This window comes from Eucalyptus grandis, chromosome 9, assembly GCF_016545825.1.
Source record: "Eucalyptus grandis isolate ANBG69807.140 chromosome 9, ASM1654582v1, whole genome shotgun sequence".
Lineage (NCBI taxonomy): Eukaryota > Viridiplantae > Streptophyta > Magnoliopsida > Myrtales > Myrtaceae > Eucalyptus > Eucalyptus grandis.
Window position 1 is genome coordinate 34,399,077 of NC_052620.1, and position 9,672 is coordinate 34,408,748.

Here is a 9,672-nt window from a genome sequence, read left to right on the forward strand (position 1 = left end):
TGCATGGATCGATCCACACGGCCGAGGCCCTCGACCACGATCGATCCCGATCGAGCAGGATCGATCCACGATCGATCTGTATGGTGCAAGGATCGATCTCACTCGACCGGGACCGATCCATAATCAATCCGCACGGTGCATGGATCGATCCACACGGCCGAGGCCCTCGACCACGATTGATCCCGATCGAGCAGGATCGATCTCGCTCCACCGGGACCAATCCATGCACCGATCGATCCGCACGGTGCATGGATCGATCCACACGGCCGAGGCTCTCGACCACGATCGATCCCGATCGAGCGGGATCCATCCATGATCGATCCGCATGGTGCAGGGATTGATCCCACTCGATCGGGACCGATCCATGATCGATCTGAACGGTGCATGGATCGATCCACACGGCCGAGGCCCTCGATCGGGATCGATCCGCACGGTGCATGGATCGATCCACACGACCAAGGCCCTCGACCACGATCGATCCCGCTCGATCGGGATCGATCCGCACGGTGCATGGATCGATCCACACGGCCGAGGCCCTCCACCAGGACCATGCACCGCCGAGGCCCTTGACCAAGATCGATCCCGCTCGACCGAGATCAATCCATGATCGATCCGCACGGTGCAGGGACCGATCTCACTTGACCGGGATCAATCTGCATGGTGCATGGATCGATCCACATGGCCGAGGCCCTCAACCACGATCGATCCCGCTCAACCGGAATCGATCCGCATGGTGCATGGATCGATCCATGATCGATCCGGACGGTGCATGGATCGATCCACATGACCGAGGCCCTCGACCACGATTGATCTCACTCGACCGGGTTCGATCCATGATCGATCCGGACGGTGCATGGATCGATCCACATGGTTGAGGCCCTCGACCACGATCGATCCATGATTGATCCGGACGGTGCATGGATCAATCCACACGGCCGAGGCCCTCGACCACGATCGATCTCGCTCGACCAGGATCAATCCGCACGATGCAAGGTCGATCCGCACGGTGCAGGGACTGATCCTGCTTGATCGCGATCAATTCGCATGGTGCAGGGATTGATCCCGCTTGACCGGGATCGACCGGGGATCGATCCACGATCAATCCGCACAGTGCATGGATTGATCCGGTCGATGCAAGGTCAATTCGCACGGTGCAGGGATCGATCCCGCTCGACCGGGGATCAACCCAAGATCGATCTGCACGGTGCAAGGGTTGATCCACGATCGATCCTCGCAGCCAAGGCCCCCGACCATGATCGATCATTACTCGACCGGGATCGATCCACGATCGATCGTGCCCGACCACACGATAGTTATATGCTTGTCTCAAAGATTAAGCCATCCACATGGCCAAGGCCCTCAACCACGATTGATATGGATCGACCGGGATCGATCCACGATCGATCCTTGCACGGTGCATGGGTCGACCGGGATCCATCTAGACGATGCATGGATCAATCCGCACGATGCAAGGTCAATCTGCACGGTGCAGGAACTGATCCCACCCGACCAGGGATCGATCCACAATCGATCCGCACAGTGCAGGGACCGATCCCACTTGATCGGGATCGATCTGCACAATGCATGGATCGATCCACACAGTCGAGGCCCTCGATCCATGATCGATCCGCACGATCCAAGGATCAATCCCCACGACCGAGGCCCTCGACCATGATTGATCCTTGCTCGACCGGGATCGATCCACGATCGATCCGCGCGATGCAAGGATCGATGCATGATCAATCAACACGGTGCATGGGTCGACCGAGATCGATCCGGATGATGCATGGATCAACATTCGCATGGTGCATGGATCGATCCAAACGTCCAAGGCTCTCTACCACGATCGATCACAAGGCTCGACTAGTAGTAAACAAAAAAAAAAAAAAAAAAAAAAAAAACTACGCATTTTAATAAAACCATTTACCTCAAATAGTAAATTTTAAGTTTACAAAGCATATTTAATAAGATTAAATTTTAAGTTAACACCTTCCTCATATAATTATCTTTTTTGTCGTATTAGTAGAAATGCCAGTTAAGGAAGCAAGCACGCAGCGACGAACGAGAGGTTGTAATCATCATCATTGTTTCCCCTTATTTTTCCCCACGTGCTCGAAAAGTCTACCTTCCAATTCAAGAAAGGATGGTGGTTAGTGTGAACAACATTTCTTTAATCCATACACATTAATCTAAACTTGGATCCACCAATCGATGCATTTCATTAACGAGAGAACTTTGACAAAAACGTTAACGTTTAGGAGAAGTAAAATCAACTTTATTTTTAGTCGTACATATGTAGCGGTTGACATGGGAAATCAATTAGGAAAAGGGCTCATTCCTTTGAAAAACGCTCAACTTTAGGTTTTTATCCTGAATTTTTTTGTCCCATAAAGAATTCCTAATTTTCACTTTAGTCTTAAATCTGATCAAGTATCCAAATATCACCACTGATTTTTTTGATATCATCAACATTAGGAGGTTGCTGTTGTTCCTTTCAAGGTGAGGTTGTTTGGTGAAAACACCGGCTCCGATAATGAACCTCTACCTGATTTTGATATCAATAATTTTGAGTAAATTTTTGGCAGTTTTTAGACGAGTGAAAGTTGAGTATTTTTTATGAGACAAAAAAAGTTCATGATAGAATTGGAGTTACATCTAAAGTTTTGGGTGTTTTGGGAAATTAGACCATTAGAAAAAAATATAAAACAAAACATGATGACATAATTTTCCATATATAAAGCTAAACACATTGAGATCAAATACACAAAAAAAAAAAAAAAAAAAGGATCGATCAACGCAACTTACTATTTATGAAAGTAGATTTGGAACCCATAAAAGAATGCAATAAAGACAATGACGTACCGTTCTAACCTAACTTTATATTCCCCACGCGAACAACGACGAGCTACTAATCTCTTTCTCTAACAAGAAACGATAAGCCCCTGGACGTTGCCATTCTTGCTATTCAATTGGTGTGCAGCGATGTCTCACCAGAAGAGAAAATGGCATATTGGCATTACTCCACTTGCCTTTAATTTATTCATGAATTATTGGCTTTTGTCTTAGCCTCCTCTCATTCTCCTATTTAATTCGTGCACAACGCTGGAGTTTATGTCTAGACGCATCGAGCTGTTACATCACATTTTATGGCTAAAGTCCAATTTTCATGATATATAAAAAGGAAATCTCTTATTCTAATCAACCCACGTCGAACTTTGGCGAGTGATTAGATATGCTAACGTATTGTTTTCTAATATGTTCATACGCATATCTTTTGTGATACAAATCTTATATCTTTGGAAAATGACACAAATAATCTTTAAATTTTGGCTTAATGTGTAATGTTGTCAATGAATTTTAGCTTAATGTGCTATGTGATCTCTAAATTTTGAATTTGTTCAATGTAATTCCCGAACTTTTGGTGCATATTCAATTTATTTCTTAGAGTATATGATAATATTCAATTTTGTCCATAATCTTGAATTGATAAAAAGGGCTATAATGTGTTAGGGAAATCCCTTATGATGTTTTGAAGATGACAAAATAAATCAAATGCTACTGACATGTTTAATGGTTAAGTAATAGACCATGCAGATAATAGAACATGTAAATGATATTGTTAAAGTCTGAAGACGGCTAGAAGACTGAACGTAACATATGTCCAAAGTATATTTTGAAGATTTCCAAACTTCTGTGTCAAAATCTGAAGACTGCCAGACTTTAGTGTCAAAGTATATTCTACATTAGAAGTCTGCTCACTCTGACAAATTCCAGACTGAACGTGAATGAAGAACTAGAAGACAGACTTTATGCTGAAGCTGAACCAGAAGACATACTCTATGCTGAAGCTGAACCAGAAGACAGACTCTTTGCTAAAGCTGAACTTATTCAGACTGTGTTCAGACCTTAAAGCTAAATCCGTTCAGAAGCAGAATATGTTCAGACCTAGATTATAAAGTCTATTGCACTCAGACTCAAATTGTAAAGTCTATTGCATTCAGACTTTACATCTAGATTCGATAGAATGTAACACAAGCCCCAATCATATAACGGCTAGTAATCTGGTTTGGATTCCACATCAAGATTGATTTGATTGACTTAATCTAATTGATTGACAATTGGATCTTGAAGACAATAACTTTCTATACGAAGAAGCTCTACTTATGGAAACCAAGATTCTGTTTGTATGGACGATCGGAATCAATTTGGGATTCTACTTTTGTCACTCAACGGCTACCAAATCTTCTAGATGTAGATCTGTCCACCGAGGTAGATTAAAAGACAATCCTCAAGATGCTGTCCAACTGCTAGTTTAGAAGTGGAGGAGTATTTAAGGAGATCAAAGACCGATGAGCAAGTAAGAGACGGAGCCTAAAATTTATAATTCCAAAGTTTGAGCGACCTTCAATCATACACTTGTCTTTTGTGAGCTTAAACGTTTGTGATCGTGAGAGAAATACCAAAAGAGTGACTTAGTGAGATAGTGTGATCTACTACTAAGTGTTTGCACTCAAAGTTGTAATCTCTTGTTGATTGCATAGTGGAATCCAGCCAAGAAGGTTGTTAGCGTGGGAGAGTGTACGTAGACTTGATCTAAGCCGAACCACTATAAACCTTGTGTTCTTATTCTCTTCTCTGAATCTCTTTATTTTGTTCGTAGTTCTATTTAACTGCTAAAGTTTGATCTCACTCAAAATCTATTGCTCTTCAGACTCAGTTTCAAAAGTCTGTTGTTATTCAGACTCATGTTAAAAGTAAAGGTTTTCATTACATTTTATAGAATCTGTTTTTACACCTATTCACCCCCCCTCTAGGTGTTCATACTAGCATTTTCAATTGGTATCAGAGCCAAGTGTTCATTTTATAAAAGTATTTTTACTTTTGAGCTAAAGATCTTCTATTGCTAGTATCTTGGCACCAGAACTTATGGAGGGACAAAGCAACACAAAGCCACCATATTTTGATGGAAAATAATACGTGTGGAAGAACAAAATGAAGGCATTCCTAAAATCCAGAGATCCCTTGCAATGGGATGTTGTGGAAAAAGGAATCAATCCCACTGCTGTGTCTACATCAAATAAGAATGACAAAGAAAAAGAAACCAAATCCCCCGCTCCTATGTCTCGAATGGAGATGTCCAAAGGAGAAGCGCTTGATGCAAAAGCTATTTATTCTTTATATTGTGCCTTGTCTCCTACTGAATATAATAGAATCTCTTCATGTGAAACAGCAAAAGAAGTTTGGGATAGACTTCATGTTACATATGAAGGGACCGATCGTGTAAAAGAGACAAAAGTAAACTTCATGCTCGGCCAATATGAATCCTTCAAGATGAAGCAAGGAGAGTCAATTGGAGATATGGTTAGCCGTTTTACAGAAATTGTAAATGGTTTGACGTATCAAGGTCAGCTAATTTCTTCCCCATTAAAGGTCAACAAACTCTTGTGAGGTCTCTCAAAAGATTGGAACCATGTCAAGACTTCAATCTGGGAGACTCGGAGGATTATGCCACTCTCCGTTGATGAATTGATTGGCACTCTTCAATCCTATGAAGTGGAACAAATCAACGATGAAGATCCCGAAGGTAAGAAGTCCATTGCTTTAGTATCTAACATTGTTTTTGATGAAACAGACTCAGAAAATGATATGGACGACAAAGAACTTGCTTTTATGATCAAGAAATTCAAAAAGCTGAGTAGAGAAGGAATGAAATTTAGTGAAAGAAGACAATACAAGCAGAATGGCCAAAAAGAAGAATAAAGAAGATGATGAACAAGGAAATATATACTTGATGGCACATTCAGAATCTGAGTTTGACTCAGACACAGATTCAAAATCAGAGTCTGACTCAGACACAGACTTAGAATTTGATGAGGAAATCGAGGTAAGTCATTCAGCAATTCTTATCAAAGTTTCAAAATATATAAATGAGCTTTGCTTAAATCTCAAATCTTCTCTTAAAAGGATCTTCGAACTTAAAAAGGAGAATTATCGGCTTAGGCAACAGGATCTTTCTCAAAATGAAAAATTTGAAATTTTGCAAAAATATTTTATACAAACAAAAGAAAGTCGAGATTTACTTGTCAAAGAAAATGATTCTTTAAAGAAATAATTTTTAAATATTTCGACAAGATTTTCAAATGGATCAAAAACATTAGAGCATATCCTTTCCATACAAATTCCTTACTATAATAAGTCAAGACTTGGTTTCAATAAGGAAAGTGATTCTCTAATTGATTTTCCTAAAGTCAAGGAAAGACTTAGACAAAGACCTCCAAAGGCATTTTACAAAAATCATTTTCAAAAAGTGTTTGTAAAACCTGTTAGTGGAAATGACGTCAAGTGTTCAAATTGTGGAGATTCAGAACACTTTGAAAAAAATGTCCTAAAGTCTGGAGACCTATCAAGAAAAATTGGATAAAAACAACATACTCTACTAACTCTCATGGACCCAAGAAAACATGGGTACCAAAGAAAGGATGATTTATTTTTGCAGGTAATAAAAGAATAGAAGAATGAGAGTTTGGTAAGGAATGTATAATTTTTTATTCTCAATTTGGTTTGAGTACACAATTTAAAATTTCTCATTATACTTGATATTCGATATATCCTTGGTTGATTGAGATTTTATTATGACCGTATTCTATGATTTGAAAAAAGAATCATGTAATTATTTTTGATATCTTGCTTAGAGACAATTGAGTTTATTTGGTTTGATTTTATGTTCTCAAATTGTCATATTTTGCAAAGTAAAAATCTGATTCTACGTGATATCAATTATGCAAAATATTCCTAGATACTCAAGGATTTTATTCTCTATGTTTTTATCGTACTATGACTAAGTGAGAATTTATTTTTTAAAATATCATTGTGCATAATATTCTTTCTTTGAATACTTTGTTATGATGAATTAAGAAAGAATATTTGATTAAGGAGATTTCACAATTTACTCTAACGTAATGGAAGGATCCAAATTGATGGATACCAAAAAGGAAATGAGTTGATTGCAGGAAATTTTATAAGGGAAGAACGATCGTGAATCTACGCAGATTTTGATACGATCTGAAAAATATCTCCTGCGAAGATTGGTAATGATTTTTTTTTAATGGTATATTTCAAACATATACCATGGGTATGAGAATATTTTTTATCATCCTGCCTTGCAAATTTCTACGTGCATTTATCATGATTTTGGATGATTATTTATTATATTGCAAATATCTTTTTTCATAAATATAAGGTTTGCAATTTTGGCACGTGATAGAAATATCTATTTTCCTTTTGCAAAATGCATCAATAATATATATCTGAGATTTATGCTCAAGGAAATCTCTTTGATCTCGAAAGATATTACTGCATATTCATGGATATTCTTGCTATATTCTTAGAAGATATATTATATTTAGCAAGTTTGATCCGCAAATCAAATGAAGATATTACGTGTCACGCCCCGATCCTCGGACACGCACACATCCTTCTACTCTTGGTCGATTTTATAATGCGATATCCCAGGACTATGTATCGCCGACCCTTTCATTATTTAAGCACATGCGGAAGCAGTTAAAATCCCCAGACAATAAAACAATAGGATAGAAAAGCAGGGCCATATTTCTCATATTGAAACTTATAACCAAACTTTTATACAAAACACAAATTAAAGAACTTCACAACTTTTTACTCTAAACTCTATTCACATCAATTGAAGTTCACAAAAGAAGATGGGATCTCAATCCATCCGGGTCGTACTCAAAACCCCCTTCGGAATTATCTTCTTCTTCCAAAAATCATTTTCCTCAAGTTTGCCTTCGAGTTCTCCTTCTCAAACTCTTCCTCCTCAGCTCCTCAACGGAGTCCTGAAATGTTTTCCCCAAACTGGGATGAGACTACGTCTCAGCGAGTTCTACCCCACTAAGCCCGATTAGTAAACCATTATACTATAGGCTGCCTAAACACGCATAGGGCAGATGACTTACCTTGGCCTCAGATTCCACCTGCAAAAGTCGGTACAATTTGCATACCTTATGTATAGAATCGATACATCCAGCAATTGAAACGCATCACTCAACTCAATAAATCACAAGGGTCCAGATTATAAGGCCAAATCGTTATGACACGTCCCATACCATGTCACACAATTTTGTCTCATAATCCGGTGCATCAAACTCAACTATCATGCGTTCCAATTGTTAATTACACCCCTCAAGGGTACGGCCAACTCTATTGGCGGTCTTCTGGCATTGCCAGGCGTCGTCTCCCCCGTGAGCACGGCAACGTCTCTCAATTAGACGGCTTCCCGAAGGGGGCGTAGGTCCCGAATCTCTGCGACCCGCTACCCTAATGCATGGGTAACCCGAAAAGGGATTTAGTAACGTCCGGCATAATTGCTCGAGACTGGTTCTCTTAACCAACACACGACCACTCAATCTCGGCCCAGGACCCTGTGCATTGCACTCAAATGCCTCCATTAAAATAGTGATCCTAGCCTATTTCCTTCATATTAAAAATATTCTGAAAATAGTCGTTTGTGGGTACACGGTCAATTCGAACCAGAAGACTGATACCTGTCTTTTTCAAACCCCACTATTTGATATAGTACTAAATATCCATTTTCGGTGTTAAAACCCGACACCGGGATTTTTTCGAATAAATATCAAAATCCACAAATTTTGGAATTAAATACCAAGAATCCAATCAGCACTTAATTTGCATAATTTAACACTCAATTGCAGAATTTAACCACGCCATTTACCAATCCATAATTCAGTCTCAATCAATTCCAATCAATTTAGAGTAAATCTCTAAAATATCACAATTTATTTAATTCCATACAACGTGGAGCTCAAATAAATAAACGGACTGCGCCATGACGATCAGCACGAGATTTCGGTCGTCGGCCATCAAAATCTTAATTTCCGAAAAATAATTATTTAATTTATTAATTTCGAAAATTAAATAATTAATATTAAAAATTCAATTTAGCACAAAATAAAGCCCAATTAAATAAACGGACTTCACCACAGTCATCAGCATAAAATTCCGGTTCCGGACCATCTCAGTTGAATTTTCGGAAAATAATTAATTAATTAATTTAATTCCGAAAAATAATATTTAAATGCCAAAAATCACACTTAGGCCCGAATCGCCAAATTGAAGCCCAATTAGGGGTCGGAAAATTTCCGAGATACTTCAATAAATAGTAGACCATGTCTACTTGTTAATTGCGCAATCAATTTATCTAAATCACATCACAATTGACTAATAATTGCTAATTTATTCTAATCTAACAACCTAAACATAATTAATTAAAACTAAACCAACCTTAAGCATGATTAGCCAACTAATCCTGGATTAGTGAGATTACTCACCAAATCGCACGCAAATCGGATCAATCCGACGACAGCGACGCGAGGAACGAAACTTCCCAAAGCGACTCGCGGATCCGGGGCCCGGAAACGGCCCAAAAGCGGGCCCGAACCAGCTGGAAACCCATTTCGTGGGTTGCTGGTTGGCTGCGAAACAGGGGAAAACAGAGATGGTTAGGGGCGGAGAAGGCTTCGGGAGAGCGGGTGGTGCTCCGGGGAGGACCGGTGGAGGTCCGGCGGCTTCAATCGGCGGCCGGACAGGGGCGGAACGGGGCTGGCAGAGGCGATTTCGCTCGGGAGAAGGGGCGTC